Source organism: Drosophila mauritiana, chromosome X (genome assembly GCF_004382145.1).
Source record: "Drosophila mauritiana strain mau12 chromosome X, ASM438214v1, whole genome shotgun sequence".
In the NCBI taxonomy this organism is placed as follows: Eukaryota; Metazoa; Arthropoda; class Insecta; order Diptera; family Drosophilidae; genus Drosophila; species Drosophila mauritiana.
Genome location: NC_046672.1, coordinates 22909243 through 22929763, shown reverse-complemented (window position 1 = coordinate 22929763; position 20521 = coordinate 22909243). Strand labels below are relative to the sequence as shown.

Here is a 20521-nt window from a genome sequence, read left to right as displayed (position 1 = left end):
TTTTGAACAATATGAGAGGTCGGCAACCACTGCCTACCTATAGTAGTTTTTGAACCCTCTGTCGTAATTCCGGTCGTTTACACTACTATACCCTCTCACATAATGGCTTTTCTCTATAATACTAAGAGAATGTGGGATATTTTCAGAATTTTTTCCCTTATACATATAATAATTAATCATTTTCATATGTATATTATTTAATTTACTCATATTATTGCCAAAATCATATGATACATAAGTTTTGAACAATATGAGAGGTCGGCAACCACTGCCTACCTATAGTAGTTTTTGAACCTCTGTCGTAATTCCGGTCGTTTACACTACTATACCCTCTCACTATAATGGCTTTTCTCTATTATACTAAGAGAATGTGGATATTTTCAGCATTTTTTCCCTTATACATATAATAATTAATAATTTTCATATGTATATTATTTAATTTACTCATATAATTGCCAAAATCATATGAATACATAAGTTTTGAACAATATGAGAGGTCGGCAACCACTGCCTACCTATAGTAGTTTTTGAACCCTCTGTCGTAATTCCGGTCGTTTACACTACTATACCCTCTCACTATAATGGCTTTTCTCTATAATACTAAGAGAATGTGGGAATATTTCAGCATTTTTTCCCCTATACATATAATAATTAATAATTTTCATATGTATATTATTTAATTTACTCATATAATTGCCAAAATCATATGAATACATAAGTTTTGAACAATATGAGAGGTCGGCAACCACTGCCTACCTATAGTAGTTTTTGAACCCTCTGTCGTAATTCCGGTCGTTTACACTACTATACCCTCTCACTATAATGGCTTTTCTCTATAATACTAAGAGAATGTGGGAATATTTCAGCATTTTTTCCCTATACATATAATAATTAATAATTTTCATATGTATATTATTTAATTTACTCATATAATTGCCAAAATCATATAAATACATAAGTTTTGAACAATATCAGAGGTCAGCAACGGTCTTTCCTCTATAATACTAAGATAATATGGGAATATTTTCAGCATTTTTCCCTTATACATTTATACATATAATAATTAATCATTTTCATATGTATATTATTTAATTTACTCATATTATTGCCAAAATCATATAAATACATAAGTTTTGAACAATATCAGAGGTCAGCAACGGTCTTTCCTCTATAATACTAAGATAATGTGGGAATATTTCATCATTTTTTCCTTTATACATTTATACATATAATATTTAATCATTTTATATGTATATTATTTAATTTACTCATATAATTGCCAAAATCATATAAATACATAAGTTTTGAACAATATCAGAGGTCGGCAACGGTCTTTCCTCTATAATACTAAGATAATATGGGAATATTTCAGCATTTTTTCCCTTATACATATAATAATTAATCATTTTCATATGTATATTATTTAATTTACTCGTATAATTGCCAAAATCCTATGAAGACATAAGAGAATACAATATGAGAGGTCGGCGCAACCATAATATAGTAGTTGATGACGAGGTGTTTGGCAACTTGATACAATTCTTTAAAAAGTCTTTATATTAATTATATGATAGGGACAATATCATATGCGTCACTAAATTGATGACGAGGTGTTTGGCAACGTGACACAAATCATTAAAGTCTTTATATTAATTATATGATAGAGACAATATCATATGCGTCACTAAATTGATGACGAGGTATTTGGCAACTTGATAGAATTCTTTAAAGTCTTTATATCTAGGGACAATATCATATGCGTCACTAAATTGATGACGAAACTTGACACAATCATTAAAGTCTTTATATTAATTATATGGGACAATATCATATGCGTCAATTGATGACGAGGTATTTATGCGTCACTAAATTGATGACGACTTGAGGATGTTGATGGCAACTTGATACAATTCTTTAAAATATCATTAAAGTCATATGCGTCACTATTAATTATCATTAAAGTCTTTATATTAATTATATGATAGACAATATCATATGCGTCACTAAATTGATGACGAGGTATTTGGCAACTTGATATAATTCTTTAAAGTCTTTATATCAAAATTATATGATAGGGACAATATCACTAAATTGATGACGAGGTGTTTTTTCATATGCGTCACTAAATTGATGACCAACTTGATATAATTCTTTAAAGTCTTTATAAAAATTATATGATAGGGACAATATCATATGCGTCACTAAATTGATGACGAGGTGTTTGGCAACTTGACACAATTCATTAAAGTCTTTATATTAATTATATGATAGGGACAATATCATATGCGTCACTAAATTGATGACGAGGTATTTGGCAACTTGATACAATTCTTTAAAGTTTTTATATCAAAATTATATGATAGGGACAATATCATATGCGTCACTAAATTGATGACGAGGTGTTTGGCAACTTGACACAATTCATTAAAGTCTTTATATTAATTATATGATAGGGACAATATCATATGCGTCACTAAATTGATGACGAGGTATTTGGCAACTTGATAAATTCTTTAAACAATATCATATGCTAACAACTTGGGACAATATCATATGCGTCACTAAATTGATGACGAGGTTTGGCAACTTGACACAATTCATTAAAGTCTTTATATTAATTATATGATAGGACAATATCATATGCGTCACTAAATTGATGACGAGGTATTTGGCAACTTGATAATTCTTTAAAGTTTTATATCAAAAATTATATGATAGGGACAATATCATATGCGTCACTAAATTGATGACGACAACTTGACACAATTCATTAAAGTCTTTATATTAATTATATGATAGGGACAATATCATATGCGTCACTAAATTGATGACGATTTGGCAACTTGATACAATTCTTTAAAGTTTTTATATCAAAAATTATATGATAGGGACAATATCATATGCGTCACTAAATTGAACTTGACACAATTCATTAAAGTCTTTATATTAATTATATGATATATCATATGCGTCACTAAATTGATGACGAGGTATTTGGCAACAATTCTTTAAAGTCTTTATATCAAAAATTATATGATAGGGACAATATCATATGCGTCACTAAATTGATGACGAGGTATTTGGCAACTTGATATAATTCTTTAAAGTCTTTATATCAAAAATTATATGATAGGGACAATATCATATGCGTCACTAAATTGATGACGAGGTATTTGGAGTCTTTGACGAGGTGTTTGTTTGGCTACAGGAAAAATCATTTATTTATCGAATCATCAAGCAAAGGATAAGCTTCAGTGGATCGCAGTATGGCAGCTGCTCAACCACTTACAACACCTTGCCTGTTACAAAAGTCGTTTACAATTGATTCTAGGCTTTGTCATTGTATTAAATAATGCTTTTATATGTAACTAGCGCGGCATCAGGTGATCGAAGATCCTCCTAATTTACTATGTTACAAATTACATTGGCATCACATCCATTGTCGTTTATAAAATAAATTATAAACTTTAAATGGTTTAGAAGCCATACAATGCAAATTGCCCCTTATTTATCATTGCAGTCCAGCACGGATACGACCTTAGAGGCGTTCAGGCATAATCCAACGGACGTAGCGTCATACCACTGTTCGCTCGAACAAGTATTGTGCCATTGGTCCGTACCTGCGGTTCCTCTCGTACTACGCAGGAATGCTGTCGCAACAACGTTTTGTCATTAGTAGGGTAAAACTAACCTGTCTCACGACGGTCTAAACCCAGCTCACGTTCCCTTGCATGGGTGAACAATCCAACGCTTGGTGAATTTTGCTTCACAATGATAGGAAGAGCCGACATCGAAGGATCAAAAAGCGACGTCGCTATGAACGCTTGGCCGCCACAAGCCAGTTATCCCTATGGTAACTTTTCTGACACCTCTTGTTAAAAACTCTTTAAACCAAAAGGATCGATAGGCCGAGCTTTTGCTGTCCCTGTGTGTACTGAACACCGAGATCAAGTCAGCATTTGCCCTTTTGCTCTATGTGTGGTTTCTGTCCGCACTGAGCTGGCCTTGGGACACCTCCGTTATTATTTGAGAGATGTACCGCCCCAGTCAAACTCCCTACCTGGCAATGTCCTTGAATTGGATCATACCTGAGTAATTGGAGTTATACCAAATTTTCAAATCAAAAATACATAAATGCATCGTTTTATTAAAGAATTTGTTTGCGATTATATAACAAACTCGTGATACTTTGATCAAGAAGCTTGCATCAAAACCCAATACCATAAGATATAATAAATATATCCGTATAATGGCTAGGAAATGATACACGTTCCATTTAATCAAGTAAGTAAGGAAACAATAAGAGTAGTGGTATTTCATTGACGATACCAAACCGAGGTCTAATATCTCCCACTTATTCTACACCTCTTATGTCTCCTTACACTGCCAGATTAGAGTCAAGCTCAAAAGGGTCTTCTTTCCCCGCTAATTATTCCAAGCCCGTTCCCTTGGCTGTGGTTTCGCTAGATAGTAGATAGGGACAGTAGGAATCTCGTTAATCCATTCATGCGCGTCACTAATTAGATGACGAGGCATTTGGCTACCTTAAGAGAGTCATAGTTACTCCCGCCGTTGACCCGCGCTTACTTGAATTTCTTCACTTTGACATTCAGAGCACTGGGCAGAAATCACATTGTGTCAACACCCGCTAGGGCCATCACAATGCTTTGTTTTAATTAGACAGTCGGATTCCCCAAGTCCGTGCCAGTTCTGAATTGATTGTTAATTGATAATCGTTATAATTGATAAGAACTAATTGGTTTAACCCAAATAGTATTCTTAAAAATTTTAGCAAGAAAGTTCCACAATTGGCTACGTAACTAAACTATCCGGGGAACAAGTAACTAACATAAATGCTAGAAACTCTATTTACCCAGAACGAGCACATAAACCATGTTATTGTTTCCCAATCAAGCCCGACTATCTCAATCTTCAGAGCCAATCCTTATCCCGAAGTTACGGATCTAATTTGCCGACTTCCCTTACCTACATTATTCTATCGACTAGAGACTCTTCACCTTGGAGACCAGCTGCGGATATTGGTACGGCCTGTTGAGAAGTTTGCGTGTCCCCACCATAAATTTTCAAGGTCCGAGGAGAAAATATCGACACAACAGTATATGTCATGCTCTTCTAGCCCATCTACCATATCTCTCTGCGAAAGACTTCCATGGTAGTACGGCTATAAAACAGAAAAGAAAACTCTTCCGATATCTCTCGACGGCTTCTTTATGGTCGTTCCTGTTGCCAGGATGAGCACGAGGCCCATATTTAATAACAAACGGATACTCAACAGGTTACGGAATTGGAACCGTATTCCCTTTCGTTCAAAATTATTCAAGTGTATTATATTCGCTTTGTTTATATAGTTAGGCATTTTTGTTTTACTTGAAAATTTTCGGCTTTCGCCTTGAACTTAGGACCGACTAACTCGTGATCAACCACTGTTCACACGAAACCCTTCTCCACTTCAGTCCTCCAAGGTCTCATTCGATTATTTGCTACTACCACCAAGATCTGTACCAATGGCAGCTCCATGCAGGCTTACGCCAAACACTTCTACGCATACCATTGTACCTTCCTACTCACTAAAGTTTCAAAATTTATATCACAAGTAATATAAATCATCTACTTTAGCGGTAATGTATAGGTATACAACTTAAGCGCCATCCATTTTAAGGGCTAGTTGCTTCGGCAGGTGAGTTGTTACACACTCCTTAGCGGATTTCGACTTCCATGATCACCGTCCTGCTGTTTTAAGCAACCAACGCCTTTCATGGTATCTGCATGAGTTGTTAATTTGGGCACCGTAACATTACGTTTGGTTCATCCCACAGCGCCAGTTCTGCTTACCAAAAGTGGCCCACTGGGCACATTATATCATAACCTTGAACTTCATATCAAGAAAGTTAAGGTTCTTACCCATTTAAAGTTTGAGAATAGGTTAAGATCGTTTCGACCCTAAGGCCTCTAATCATTCGCTTTACCAGATAAGATTATTTTATATAATATTAAAATGCACCAGCTATCCTGAGGGAAACTTCGGAAGGAACCAGCTACTAGATGGTTCGATTGGTCTTTCGCCCCTATACTCAATTCTGACAATCGATTTGCACGTCAGAACTGTTTCGGTCTTCCATCAGGGTTTCCCCTGACTTCAACCTGATCAAGTATAGTTCACCATCTTTCGGGTCACAGCATATATGCTCAAGGTACGTTCCAGTTAGAGGCATAAATAATATAAATATACATTATACATAACTATATAGAACGCCCCGGGATTGTGTTAATTAGCTATAAATAGCTAAAAAACTAATCCCATTATTAGTCAAGTTAATTACGCTATTAGGTTTACATCCCAATAACTTGCACATATGTTAGACTCCTTGGTCCGTGTTTCAAGACGGGTCCCGAAGGTATCCTGAATCTTTCGCATTGTTAATCATACAAGAGCATATAATAAACACAAAAATCAATGATAATTATGCCATTATATAATTCCGAAAAATTAACGCTCTGTAATAATATAAATCTATCAGCACTTTATCAAATTAATAACATTTATTCTGTGTTAAAATGCAAGCAATTTAATTGGAATAAACTATAAGTTATATTTTATGATAAATTTGGGATATGCTAATAGATTACAATGTCCTTATATGGAAAAAATGCACATTATTCTTAATAATATTATTTAAATATTACAATTTTAATGATGAATTTTCCATAACGGATATTCAGGTTCATCGGGCTTAACCTCTAAGCAGTTTCACGTACTGTTTAACTCTCTATTCAGAGTTCTTTTCAACTTTCCCTCACGGTACTTGTTTACTATCGGTCTCATGGTTATATTTAGTTTTAGATGGAGTTTACCACCCACTTAGTGCTGCACTATCAAGCAACACGACTCTTTGGAAACATCATCTAGTAATCATTAACGTTATACGGGCCTGGCACCCTCTATGGGTAAATGGCCTCATTTAAGAAGGACTTAAATCATTAATTTCTCATACTAGAATATTGACGCTCCATACACTGCATCTCACATTTGCCATATAGACAAAGTGACTTAGTGCTGAACTGTTTTCTTTTCGCTCGCCGCTACTAAGAAAATCCTTGTTAGTTTCTTTTCCTCCCCTAATTAATATGCTTAAATTCAGGGGGTAGTCCCATATGAGTTGAGGTTGTATATATAACTATTTTTTGCCATAAATTCTTTATATATAAATGATAAAACAATCAATTAAATTCGTTATAAATAGTTCCAATAGTTCTTGTAAGCAAAGTTATTTTTTATCCATTTAACGAACCAACGAAGAATAATAACAAAACCAAGATTTTTCTTTTTCCGAATCATTAATAAGAGACAATTCTAGATGAAAAATATTTCAATTTTTTATGCTAGACATTTCTCAGTATTATTTGATTGAAAAAGAAAATATTTCTCTTCGTTTTTCACATTCAAATGTGAGATAATGTTTTTCATTTCTTTTTTAATATTATGAATAAAATCATTATTTAATCCAATAATATACCATATGCTTATAAAAAATTTATAAACAACTTAATTAGCATAGTCTTACAACCCTCAACCATATGTAGTCCAAGCAGCACTATAAAATTAATTAAAGTACATAACAGCATGGACTGCGATATGCGTTCAAAATGTCGATGTTCATGTGTCCTGCAGTTCACACGATGACGCACAGTTTGCTGCGTTCTTCATCGACCCATGAGCCGAGTGATCCACCGCTTAGAGTTTTATAATTCATTTTTATATAATATCAATATTGTTTTTATTGAAAGAAATTAAAAATACACCATTTTACTGGCATATATCAATTCCTTCAATAAATTTATTTTTATACCTAAAAATAAATGTTGCGATATGTCTTAGTTTCATATAAGCATTATGTATCATAAAAATCTGGTTATGGTTTGCTATTTTGGGTGACACATACTGCAAAATTTATATAAAACATTAACCTGATGGATGACAGGTACAAACATTGTATATTTTAGGTTGTTGCATTAGCCAACGTATGCTCATAACATAGATGAACAATACATATTCGCAACGCGTGTATATTATGGTCCATATACACACACACTTATTTTGAATACCACATTCAAAATTATTTTAATTTTAATTCGACTTCTACTTTCAAATTTTGTTCAGTTTCTTCGATTTCCATTTTCGAGAATTTGTTTTTATAGGAAACGCCATTGTTGTAGTAGGTACTGCCACAAATACGCACAACAACATTAATAATGTTAAAGTCTTTTTATGAGGTTGCCAAGCCCCACATATAAAATAAAAGCCATCTTCATTTTATTTTGACTTTAACTTTTGATTCCGTGGAATCATTTTGTAATATTTTTATTTTGGTAAATTGTATTTATTTGTATTATAACAAATGTTTATTAACGATAAGGATATTATACAATAATGATCCTTCCGCAGGTTCACCTACGGAAACCTTGTTACGACTTTTACTTCCTCTAAATAATCAAGTTCGGTCAACTTTTGCGAAACAACCGTAACACGCAAGGCGTCACAGTGATCACGTCCGGAGACCTCACTAAATAATTCAATCGGTAGTAGCGACGGGCGGTGTGTACAAAGGGCAGGGACGTAATCAATGCGAGTTAATGACTCACACTTACTGGGAATTCCAAGTTCATGTGAACAGTTTCAGTTCACAATCCCAAGCATGAAAGTGGTTCAGCGGTTTACCCGGACCTCTCGGTCTAGGAAATACACGTTGATACTTTCATTGTAGCGCGCGTGCAGCCCAGGACATCTAAGGGCATCACAGACCTGTTATTGCTCAATCTCATTATTGCTAGACGCAATTTGTCCATTTAAGAAGCTAGTGTCCTTATAATGGGACAAACCAACAGGTACGGCTCCACTTACATAAACACATTCAAACACAATAAACATTTTACTGCCACCATGAATGAAGGCTACATAAGCTTCAGCACCATAATCCTGAAGATATCTATTTAATATATTTGAGTCTCGTTCGTTATCGGAATTAACCAGACAAATCACTCCACGAACTAAGAACGGCCATGCACCACCACCCATAGATTCGAGAAAGAGCTATCAATCTGTCTTACACACTTATGTTCGGACCTGGTAAGTTTTCCCGTGTTGAGTCAAATTAAGCCGCAGGCTCCACTCCTGGTGGTGCCCTTCCGTCAATTCCTTTAAGTTTCAGCTTTGCAACCATACTTCCCCCGGAGCCCAAAAGCTTTGGTTTCCCGGGAAGCGACTGAGAGAGCCATAAAAGTAGCTACACCCAATTGCTAGCTGGCATCGTTTATGGTTAGAACTAGGGCGGTATCTGATCGCCTTCGAACCTCTAACTTTCGTTCTTGATTAATGAAAACATCTTTGGCAAATGCTTTCGCTTAAGTTAGTCTTACGACGGTCCAAGAATTTCACCTCTCGCGTCGTAATACTAATGCCCCCAAACTGCTTCTATTAATCATTACCTCTTGATCTGAAAACCAATGAAAGCAGAACAGAGGTCTTATTTCATTATCCCATGCACAGAATATTCAGGCATTTGAAGCCTGCTTTAAGCACTCTAATTTGTTCAAAGTAATAGTACCGGCCCACAATAACACTCGTTTAAGAGCACTAGTGCAGGTTTTTAAATAGGAGGAACATATGAAAAAATACAAGTATTTAATCACATATAAGAACTCCACCGGTAATACGCTTACATACATAAAGGTATAGTACTAACCACAATTGTAAGTTGTACTACCCGTATGAAGCACAAGTTCAACTACGAACGTTTTAACCGCAACAACTTTAATATACGCTATTGGAGCTGGAATTACCGCGGCTGCTGGCACCAGACTTGCCCTCCAATTGGTCCTTGTTAAAGGATTTAAAGTGTACTCATTCCAATTACAGGGCCTCGGATATGAGTCCTGTATTGTTATTTTTCGTCACTACCTCCCCGAGCTGGGAGTGGGTAATTTACGCGCCTGCTGCCTTCCTTAGATGTGGTAGCCGTTTCTCAGGCTCCCTCTCCGGAATCGAACCCTGATTCCCCGTTACCCGTTGCAACCATGGTAGTCCTAGATACTACCATCAAAAGTTGATAGGGCAGACATTTGAAAGATCTGTCGTCGGTACAAGACCATACGATCTGCATGTTATCTAGAGTTCAACCAATATAACGATCTTGCGATCGCTTGGTTTTAGCCTAATAAAAGCACATGTCCCATAAGGTTCATGTTTTAATTGCATGTATTAGCTCTAGAATTACCACAGTTATCCAAGTAACTGTTAACGATCTAAGGAACCATAACTGATATAATGAGCCTTTTGCGGTTTCACTTTTAATTCGTGTGTACTTAGACATGCATGGCTTAATCTTTGAGACAAGCATATAACTACTGGCAGGATCAACCAGAATAATGTTTTTCCTTCATATTCCATTCATATATTTTGAATCGAAATAAGCAATATAATAGATATATAGATATATAGATTTTTCACTTTATATAATTCCATGATTTTTATTATATTGAATAAAATTCAATATTTCGCCTTTGGGTAAAATTTTAAATATATAAGTAAAAAAATCCATTCGATTACGGCCATTTTTATATAGCATTCGTAATCCATATTTTCATTTTTAATTTATACTTGTTTTACCAATATAACAAGAATTTCATCTAATTATTGTAATATATATATTTCTATAATTTTATCTTTTTATACATACATATTTCATTATAAAATATCATTTTATTTCCAACATACATAATTATTGTATCCACACATGTACAATTTTTGTTTAACCAATATAAATATTAAGTTAAATCATTTGCATTTTGAAGATAAATTTAAAATTTATCTCTTTTCATATATATCTCTGGTAATATATAACATAAAACCAAGCGCATATGATAATATTTCCACATTTAATATATAATTTTATATTTCTTTCATAAGAATCCATATTTGTATTATACCGTAACGATATAATAATCCAACTATACGGCAGGTAATAAATTAATATTTGCCTGCCTCCAAAAATTAACGATAATATATGGAAACGATTTGTTATTCTATATATAATAGAAACTTGACTTTTGTTTCAACGATATTATCTATAAAGCGTATATTCCTATTATCCGCGGAGCCAAGTCCCGTGTTCTATAGAACTGAGAAACAAATTTGTACGGATAATAATATACTTTATTGTATGTAACCAATATAAACATAATCCGAAATAAATATTTCGAATAATGCGGGAGGTCGGCAACCACTGCCTACCTATAGTAGTTTTTGAACCCGCTGTCCTCAAAGCGGGTATTTTCAATTCCGTTTGCCACCCAACATACGGGCTATTCTCTTATATATTAAGAGATTATAGGAACATTTCATTTTTTTTCCATTATTCATATATAATATGATTATTTTTTCCCTTATACATATAATAATTAATCATTTTCATATGTATATTATTTAATTTACTCATATTATTGCCAAAATCATATGAATACATAAGTTTTGAACAATATGAGAGGTCGGCAACCACTGCCTACCTATAGTAGTTTTTGAACCCTCTGTCGTAATTCCGGTCGTTTACACTACTATACTCACTATAATGGCTTTTCTCTATAATACTAAGAGAATGTGGGATATTTTCAGCATTTTTTCCCTTATACATATAATAATTAATCATTTTCATATGTATATTATTTAATTTACTCATATTATTGCCAAAATCATATGAATACATAAGTTTTGAACAATATGAGAGGTCGGCAACCACTGCCTACCTATAGTAGTTTTTGAACCCTCTGTCGTAATTCCGGTCGTTTACACTACTATACCCTCTCACTGGCTTTTCTTTAATACTAAGAGAATGTGGGATATTTTCAGCATTTTTTCCCTTATACATATAATAATTAATCATTTTCATATGTATATTATTTAATTTACTCATATTATTGCCAAAATCATAATGAACAATATGAGAGGTCGGCAACCACTGCCTACCTATAGTAGTTTTTGAACCCTCTGTCGTAATTCCGGTCGTTTACACTACTATACCCTCTCACTATAATGGCTTTTCTCTATAATACTAAGAGAATGTGGGATATTTTCAGCATTTTTTCCCTTATACATATAATAATTAATCATTTTCATATGTATATTATTTAATTTACTCATATTATTGCCAAAATCATATGAATACATAAGTTTTGAACAATATGAGAGGTCGGCAACCACTGCCTACCTATAGTAGTTTTTGAACCCTCTGTCGTAATTCCGGTCGTTTACACTACTATACCCTCTCACTATAATGGCTTTTCTCTATTATACTAAGAGAATGTGGGATATTTTCAGCATTTTTTCCCTTATACATATAATAATTAATAATTTTCATATGTATATTATTTAATTTACTCATATAATTGCCAAAATCATATGAATACATAAGTTTTGAACAATATGAGAGGTCGGCAACCACTGCCTACCTATAGTAGTTTTTGAACCCTCTGTCGTAATTCCGGTCGTTTACACTACTATACCCTCTCACTATAATGGCTTTTCTCTATAATACTAAGAGAATGTGGGAATATTTCAGCATTTTTTCCCCTATACATATAATAATTAATAATTTTCATATGTATATTATTTAATTTACTCATATAATTGCCAAAATCATATGAATACATAAGTTTTGAACAATATGAGAGGTCGGCAACCACTGCCTACCTATAGTAGTTTTTGAACCCTCTGTCGTAATTCCGGTCGTTTACACTACTATACCCTCTCACTATAATGGCTTTTCTCTATAATACTAAGAGAATGTGGGAATATTTCAGCATTTTTTCCCTATACATATAATAATTAATAATTTTCATATGTATATTATTTAATTTACTCATATAATTGCCAAAATCATAAGTTTTGAACAATATCAGAGGTCAGCAACGGTCTTTCCTCTATAATACTAAGATAATATGGGAATATTTTCAGCATTTTTTCCCTTATACATTTATACATATAATAATTAATTTTCATATGTATATTATTTAATTTACTCATATTATTGCCAAAATCATATAAATACATAAGTTTTGAACAATATCAGAGGTCAGCAACGGTCTTTCCTCTATAATACTAAGATAATGTGGGAATATTTCATCATTTTTTCCTTTATACATTTATACATATAATATTTAATCATTTTATATGTATATTATTTAATTTACTCATATAATTGCCAAAATCATATAAACATAAGTTTTGAACAATATCAGAGGTCGGCAACGGTCTTTCCTCTATAATACTAAGATAATATGGGAATATTTCAGCATTTTTTCCCTTATACATATAATAATTAATCATTTTCATATGTATATTATTTAATTTACTCGTATAATTGCCAAAATCCTATGAAGACATAAGAGAATACAATATGAGAGGTCGGCGCAACCATAATATAGTAGTTGATGACGAGGTGTTTGGCAACTTGATACAATTCTTTAAAAAGTCTTTATATTAATTATATGATAGGGACAATATCATATGCGTCACTAATTGATGACGAGGTGTTTGGCAACGTGACACAAATCATTAAAGTCTTTATATTAATTATATGATAGAGACAATATCATATGCGTCACTAAATTGATGACGAGGTATTTGGCAACTTGATAGAATTCTTTAAAGTCTTTATATCAAAAATTATATGATAGGGACAATATCATATGCGTCACTAAATTGATGACGAGGTGTTTGGCAACTTGACACAATTCATTAAAGTCTTTATATTAATTATATGATAGAGACAATATCATATGCGTCACTAAATTGATGACGAGGTATTTGGCAACTTGATATTTGGCAACTTCTTTAAAGTCTTTAAAGTTTTTATATCAAAAATTATATGATAGGGACAATATCATATGCGTCACTAAATTGATGACGAGGTGTTTGGCAACTTGACACAATTCATTAAAGTCTTTATATTAATTATATGATAGGGACAATATCATATGCGTCACTAAATTGATGACGAGGTATTTGGCAACTTGATACAATTCTTTAAAGTTTTTATATCAAAAATTATATGATAGGGACAATATCATATGCGTCACTAAATTGATGACGAGGTGTTTGGCAACTTGACACAATTCATTAAAGTCTTTATATTAATTATATGATAGAGACAATATCATATGCGTCACTAAATTGATGACGAGGTATTTGGCAACTTGATATAATTCTTTAAAGTCTTTATATCAAAAATTATATGATAGGGACAATATCATATGCGTCACTAAATTGATGACGAGGTGTTTGGCAACTTGACACAATTCATTAAAGTCTTTATATTAATTATATGATAGGGACAATATCATATGCGTCACTAAATTGATGACGAGGTATTTGGCAACTTGATACAATTCTTTAAAGTTTTTATCAAAAATTATATGATAGGGACAATATCATATGCGTCACTAAATTGATGACGAGGTGTTTGGCAACTTGACACAATTCATTAAAGTCTTTATATTAATTATATGATAGGGACAATATCATATGCGTCACTAAATTGATGACGAGGTATTTGGCAACTTGATACAATTCTTTAAAGTCTTTATATCAAAAATTATATGATAGGGACAATATCATATGCGTCACTAAATTCTTTAACAGAGGATGACGAGGTGTTTGGCAACTTGATTCATTAAAGTCTTATATGATAGGCGTCACTAAATTGATGAATGGCAATCATTATAAAGCGTCACTGATGACGATTGGCAACTTGACGAGGTGTGTTTGCGTCACTAAATTGATGGTTTGTCAGGAAAAATCAACGATCGAATCATCAAGCAAAGGATAAGCTTCAGTGGATCGCAGTATGGCAGCTGCTCAACCACTTACAACACCTTGCCTGTTACAAAAGTCGTTTACAATTGATTCTAGGCTTTGTCATTGTATTAAATAATGCTTTTATATGTAACTAGCGCGGCATCAGGTGATCGAAGATCCTCCTAATTTACTATGTTACAAATTACATTGGCATCACATCCATTGTCGTTTATAAAATAAATTATAAACTTTAAATGGTTTAGAAGCCATACAATGCAAATTGCCCCTTATTTATCATTGCAGTCCAGCACGGATACGACCTTAGAGGCGTTCAGGCATAATCCAACGGACGTAGCGTCATACCACTGTTCGCTCGAACAAGTATTGTGCCATTGTCCGTACCTGCGGTTCCTCTCGTACTACGCAGGAATGCTGTCGCAACAACGTTTTGTCATTAGTAGGGTAAAACTAACCTGTCTCACGACGGTCTAAACCCAGCTCACGTTCCCTTGCATGGGTGAACAATCCAACGCTTGGTGAATTTTGCTTCACAATGATAGGAAGAGCCGACATCGAAGGATCAAAAAGCGACGTCGCTATGAACGCTTGGCCGCCACAAGCCAGTTATCCCTATGGTAACTTTTCTGACACCTCTTGTTAAAAACTCTTTAAACCAAAAGGATCGATAGGCCGAGCTTTTGCTGTCCCTGTGTGTACTGAACACCGAGATCAAGTCAGCATTTGCCCTTTTGCTCTATGTGTGGTTTCTGTCCGCACTGAGCTGGCCTTGGGACACCTCCGTTATTATTTGAGAGATGTACCGCCCCAGTCAAACTCCCTACCTGGCAATGTCCTTGAATTGGATCATACCTGAGTAATTGGAGTTATACCAAATTTTCAAATCAAAAATACATAAATGCATCGTTTTATTAAAGAATTTGTTTGCGATTATATAACAAACTCGTGATACTTTGATCAAGAAGCTTGCATCAAAACCCAATACCATAAGATATAATAAATATATCCGTATAATGGCTAGGAAATGATACACGTTCCATTTAATCAAGTAAGTAAGGAAACAATAAGAGTAGTGGTATTTCATTGACGATACCAAACCGAGGTCTAATATCTCCCACTTATTCTACACCTCTTATGTCTCCTTACACTGCCAGATTAGAGTCAAGCTCAAAAGGGTCTTCTTTCCCCGCTAATTATTCCAAGCCCGTTCCCTTGGCTGTGGTTTCGCTAGATAGTAGATAGGGACAGTAGGAATCTCGTTAATCCATTCATGCGCGTCACTAATTAGATGACGAGGCATTTGGCTACCTTAAGAGAGTCATAGTTACTCCCGCCGTTGACCCGCGCTTACTTGAATTTCTTCACTTTGACATTCAGAGCACTGGGCAGAAATCACATTGTGTCAACACCCGCTAGGGCCATCACAATGCTTTGTTTTAATTAGACAGTCGGATTCCCCAAGTCCGTGCCAGTTCTGAATTGATTGTTAATTGATAATCGTTATAATTGATAAGAACTAATTGGTTTAACCCAAATAGTATTCTTAAAAATTTTAGCAAGAAAGTTCCACAATTGGCTACGTAACTAAACTATCCGGGGAACAAGTAACTAACATAAATGCTAGAAACTCTATTTACCCAGAACGAGCACATAAACCATGTTATTGTTTCCCAATCAAGCCCGACTATCTCAATCTTCAGAGCCAATCCTTATCCGAAGTTACGGATCTAATTTGCCGACTTCCCTTACCTACATTATTCTATCGACTAGAGACTCTTCACCTTGGAGACCAGCTGCGGATATTGGTACGGCCTGTTGAGAAGTTTGCGTGTCCCCACCATAAATTTTCAAGGTCCGAGGAGAAAATATCGACACAACAGTATATGTCATGCTCTTCTAGCCCATCTACCATATCTCTCTGCGAAAGACTTCCATGGTAGTACGGCTATAAAACAGAAAAGAAAACTCTTCCGATATCTCTCGACGGCTTCTTTATGGTCGTTCCTGTTGCCAGGATGAGCACGAGGCCCATATTTAATAACAAACGGATACTCAACAGGTTACGGAATTGGAACCGTATTCCCTTTCGTTCAAAATTATTCAAGTGTATTATATTCGCTTTGTTTATATAGTTAGGCATTTTTGTTTTACTTGAAAATTTTCGGCTTTCGCCTTGAACTTAGGACCGACTAACTCGTGATCAACCACTGTTCACACGAAACCCTTCTCCACTTCAGTCCTCCAAGGTCTCATTCGATTATTTGCTACTACCACCAAGATCTGTACCAATGGCAGCTCCATGCAGGCTTACGCCAAACACTTCTACGCATACCATTGTACCTTCCTACTCACTAAAGTTTCAAAATTTATATCACAAGTAATATAAATCATCTACTTTAGCGGTAATGTATAGGTATACAACTTAAGCGCCATCCATTTTAAGGGCTAGTTGCTTCGGCAGGTGAGTTGTTACACACTCCTTAGCGGATTTCGACTTCCATGATCACCGTCCTGCTGTTTTAAGCAACCAACGCCTTTCATGGTATCTGCATGAGTTGTTAATTTGGGCACCGTAACATTACGTTTGGTTCATCCCACAGCGCCAGTTCTGCTTACCAAAAGTGGCCCACTGGGCACATTATATCATAACCTTGAACTTCATATCAAGAAAGTTAAGGTTCTTACCCATTTAAAGTTTGAGAATAGGTTAAGATCGTTTCGACCCTAAGGCCTCTAATCATTCGCTTTACCAGATAAGATTATTTTATATAATATTAAAATGCACCAGCTATCCTGAGGGAAACTTCGGAAGGAACCAGCTACTAGATGGTTCGATTGGTCTTTCGCCCCTATACTCAATTCTGACAATCGATTTGCACGTCAGAACTGTTTCGGTCTTCCATCAGGGTTTCCCCTGACTTCAACCTGATCAAGTATAGTTCACCATCTTTCGGGTCACAGCATATATGCTCAAGGTACGTTCCAGTTAGAGGCATAAATAATATAAATATACATTATACATAACTATATAGAACGCCCCGGGATTGTGTTAATTAGCTATAAATAGCTAAAAAACTAATCCCATTATTAGTCAAGTTAATTACGCTATTAGGTTTACATCCCAATAACTTGCACATATGTTAGACTCTTGGTCCGTGTTTCAAGACGGGTCCCGAAGGTATCCTGAATCTTTCGCATTGTTAATCATACAAGAGCATATAATAAACACAAAAATCAATGATAATTATGCCATTATATAATTCCGAAAAATTAACGCTCTGTAATAATATAAATCTATCAGCACTTTATCAAATTAATAACATTTATTCTGTGTTAAAATGCAAGCAATTTAATTGGAATAAACTATAAGTTATATTTTATGATAAATTTGGGATATGCTAATAGATTACAATGTCCTTATATGGAAAAAATGCACATTATTCTTAATAATATTATTTAAATATTACAATTTTAATGATGAATTTTCCATAACGGATATTCAGGTTCATCGGGCTTAACCTCTAAGCAGTTTCACGTACTGTTTAACTCTCTATTCAGAGTTCTTTTCAACTTTCCCTCACGGTACTTGTTTACTATCGGTCTCATGGTTATATTTAGTTTTAGATGGAGTTTACCACCCACTTAGTGCTGCACTATCAAGCAACACGACTCTTTGGAAACATCATCTAGTAATCATTAACGTTATACGGGCCTGGCACCCTCTATGGGTAAATGGCCTCATTTAAGAAGGACTTAAATCATTAATTTCTCATACTAGAATATTGACGCTCCATACACTGCATCTCACATTTGCCATATAGACAAAGTGACTTAGTGCTGAACTGTTTTCTTTTCGCTCGCCGCTACTAAGAAAATCCTTGTTAGTTTCTTTTCCTCCCCTAATTAATATGCTTAAATTCAGGGGGTAGTCCCATATGAGTTGAGGTTGTATATATAACTATTTTTGCCATAAATTCTTTATATATAAATGATAAAACAATCAATTAAATTCGTTATAAATAGTTCCAATAGTTCTTGTAAGCAAAGTTATTTTTTATCCATTTAACGAACCAACGAAGAATAATAACAAAACCAAGATTTTTCTTTTTCCGAATCATTAATAAGAGACAATTCTAGATGAAAAATATTTCAATTTTTTATGCTAGACATTTCTCAGTATTATTTGATTGAAAAAGAAAATATTTCTCTTCGTTTTTCACATTCAAATGTGAGATAATGTTTTTCATTTCTTTTTTAATATTATGAATAAAATCATTATTTAATCCAATAATATACCATATGCTTATAAAAAATTTATAAACAACTTAATTAGCATAGTCTTACAACCCTCAACCATATGTAGTCCAAGCAGCACTATAAAATTAATTAAAGTACATAACAGCATGGACTGCGATATGCGTTCAAAATGTCGATGTTCATGTGTCCTGCAGTTCACACGATGACGCACAGTTTGCTGCGTTCTTCATCGACCCATGAGCCGAGTGATCCACCGCTTAGAGTTTTATAATTCATTTTTATATATAATATCAATATTGTTTTTATTGAAAGAAATTAAAAATACACCATTTTACTGGCATATATCAATTCCTTCAATAAATTTATTTTTATACCTAAAAATAAATGTTGCGATATGTCTTAGTTTCATATAAGCATTATGTATCATAAAAATCTGGTTATGGTTTGCTATTTTGGGTGACACATACTGCAAAATTTATATAAAACATTAACCTGATGGATGACAGGTACAAACATTGTATATTTTAGGTTGTTGCATTAGCCAACGTATGCTCATAACATAGATGAACAATACATATTCGCAACGCGTGTATATTATGGTCCATATACACACACACTTATTTTGAATACCACATTCAAAATTATTTTAATTTTAATTCGACTTCTACTTTCAAATTTTGTTCAGTTTCTTCGATTTCCATTTTCGAGAATTTGTTTTTATAGGAAACGCCATTGTTGTAGTAGGTACTGCCACAAATACGCACAACAACATTAATAATGTTAAAGTCTTTTTATGAGGTTGCCAAGCCCCACATATAAAATAAAAGCCATCTTCATTTTATTTTGACTTTAACTTTTGATTCCGTGGAATCATTTTGTAATATTTTTATTTTGGTAAATTGTATTTATTTGTATTATAACAAATGTTTATTAACGATAAGGATATTATACAATAATGATCCTTCCGCAGGTTCACCTACGGAAACCTTGTTACGACTTTTACTTCCTCTAAATAATCAAGTTCGGTCAACTTTGCGAAACAACACAATAAACATTTTACTGCCACCATGAAATGAAGGCTACATAAGCTTCAGCACCATAATCCTGAAGATATCTATTTAATATTTGAGTCTCGTTCGTTATCGGAATTAACCAGACAAATCACTCCACGAACTAAGAACGGCCATGCACCACCACCCATAGATTCGAGAAGAGCTATCAATCTGTCTTACACACTTATGTTCGGACTGGTAAGTTTTCCCGTGTTGAGTCAAATTAAGCCGCAGGCTCCACTCCTGGTGGTGCCCTTCCGTCAATCTTTAAGTTTCAGCTTTGCAACCATACTTCCCCGGAGCCCAAAAGCTTTGGTTTCCCGGGAAG

The 20521-nt window shown here is 34.2% G+C and overlaps 5 non-coding genes across 5 annotated transcripts; all 5 read right to left on the bottom strand.

Annotated features, from left to right (window-relative positions):
* Nucleotides 1-3225: 3225 nt before the first annotated feature.
* LOC117148998 lies at nt 3226-7187 on the bottom strand. Its single transcript, XR_004459997.1, has one exon. It is a non-coding gene; the product is annotated as a large subunit ribosomal RNA (ribosomal RNA).
* A 395-nt stretch (nt 7188-7582) lies between these two features.
* LOC117148964 lies at nt 7583-7761 on the bottom strand. The gene has a single exon (XR_004459965.1). It is a non-coding gene; the product is annotated as a 5.8S ribosomal RNA (ribosomal RNA).
* Nucleotides 7762-8447: 686 nt separating this feature from the next.
* LOC117148988 lies at nt 8448-10442 on the bottom strand. Its single transcript, XR_004459988.1, has one exon. It is a non-coding gene; the product is annotated as a small subunit ribosomal RNA (ribosomal RNA).
* Nucleotides 10443-14874: 4432 nt separating this feature from the next.
* LOC117148954 lies at nt 14875-18833 on the bottom strand. Its single transcript, XR_004459959.1, has one exon. It is a non-coding gene; the product is annotated as a large subunit ribosomal RNA (ribosomal RNA).
* A 394-nt stretch (nt 18834-19227) lies between these two features.
* LOC117148959 lies at nt 19228-19406 on the bottom strand. The gene has a single exon (XR_004459961.1). It is a non-coding gene; the product is annotated as a 5.8S ribosomal RNA (ribosomal RNA).
* Between the last annotated feature and the right edge of the window lie 1115 nt (nt 19407-20521).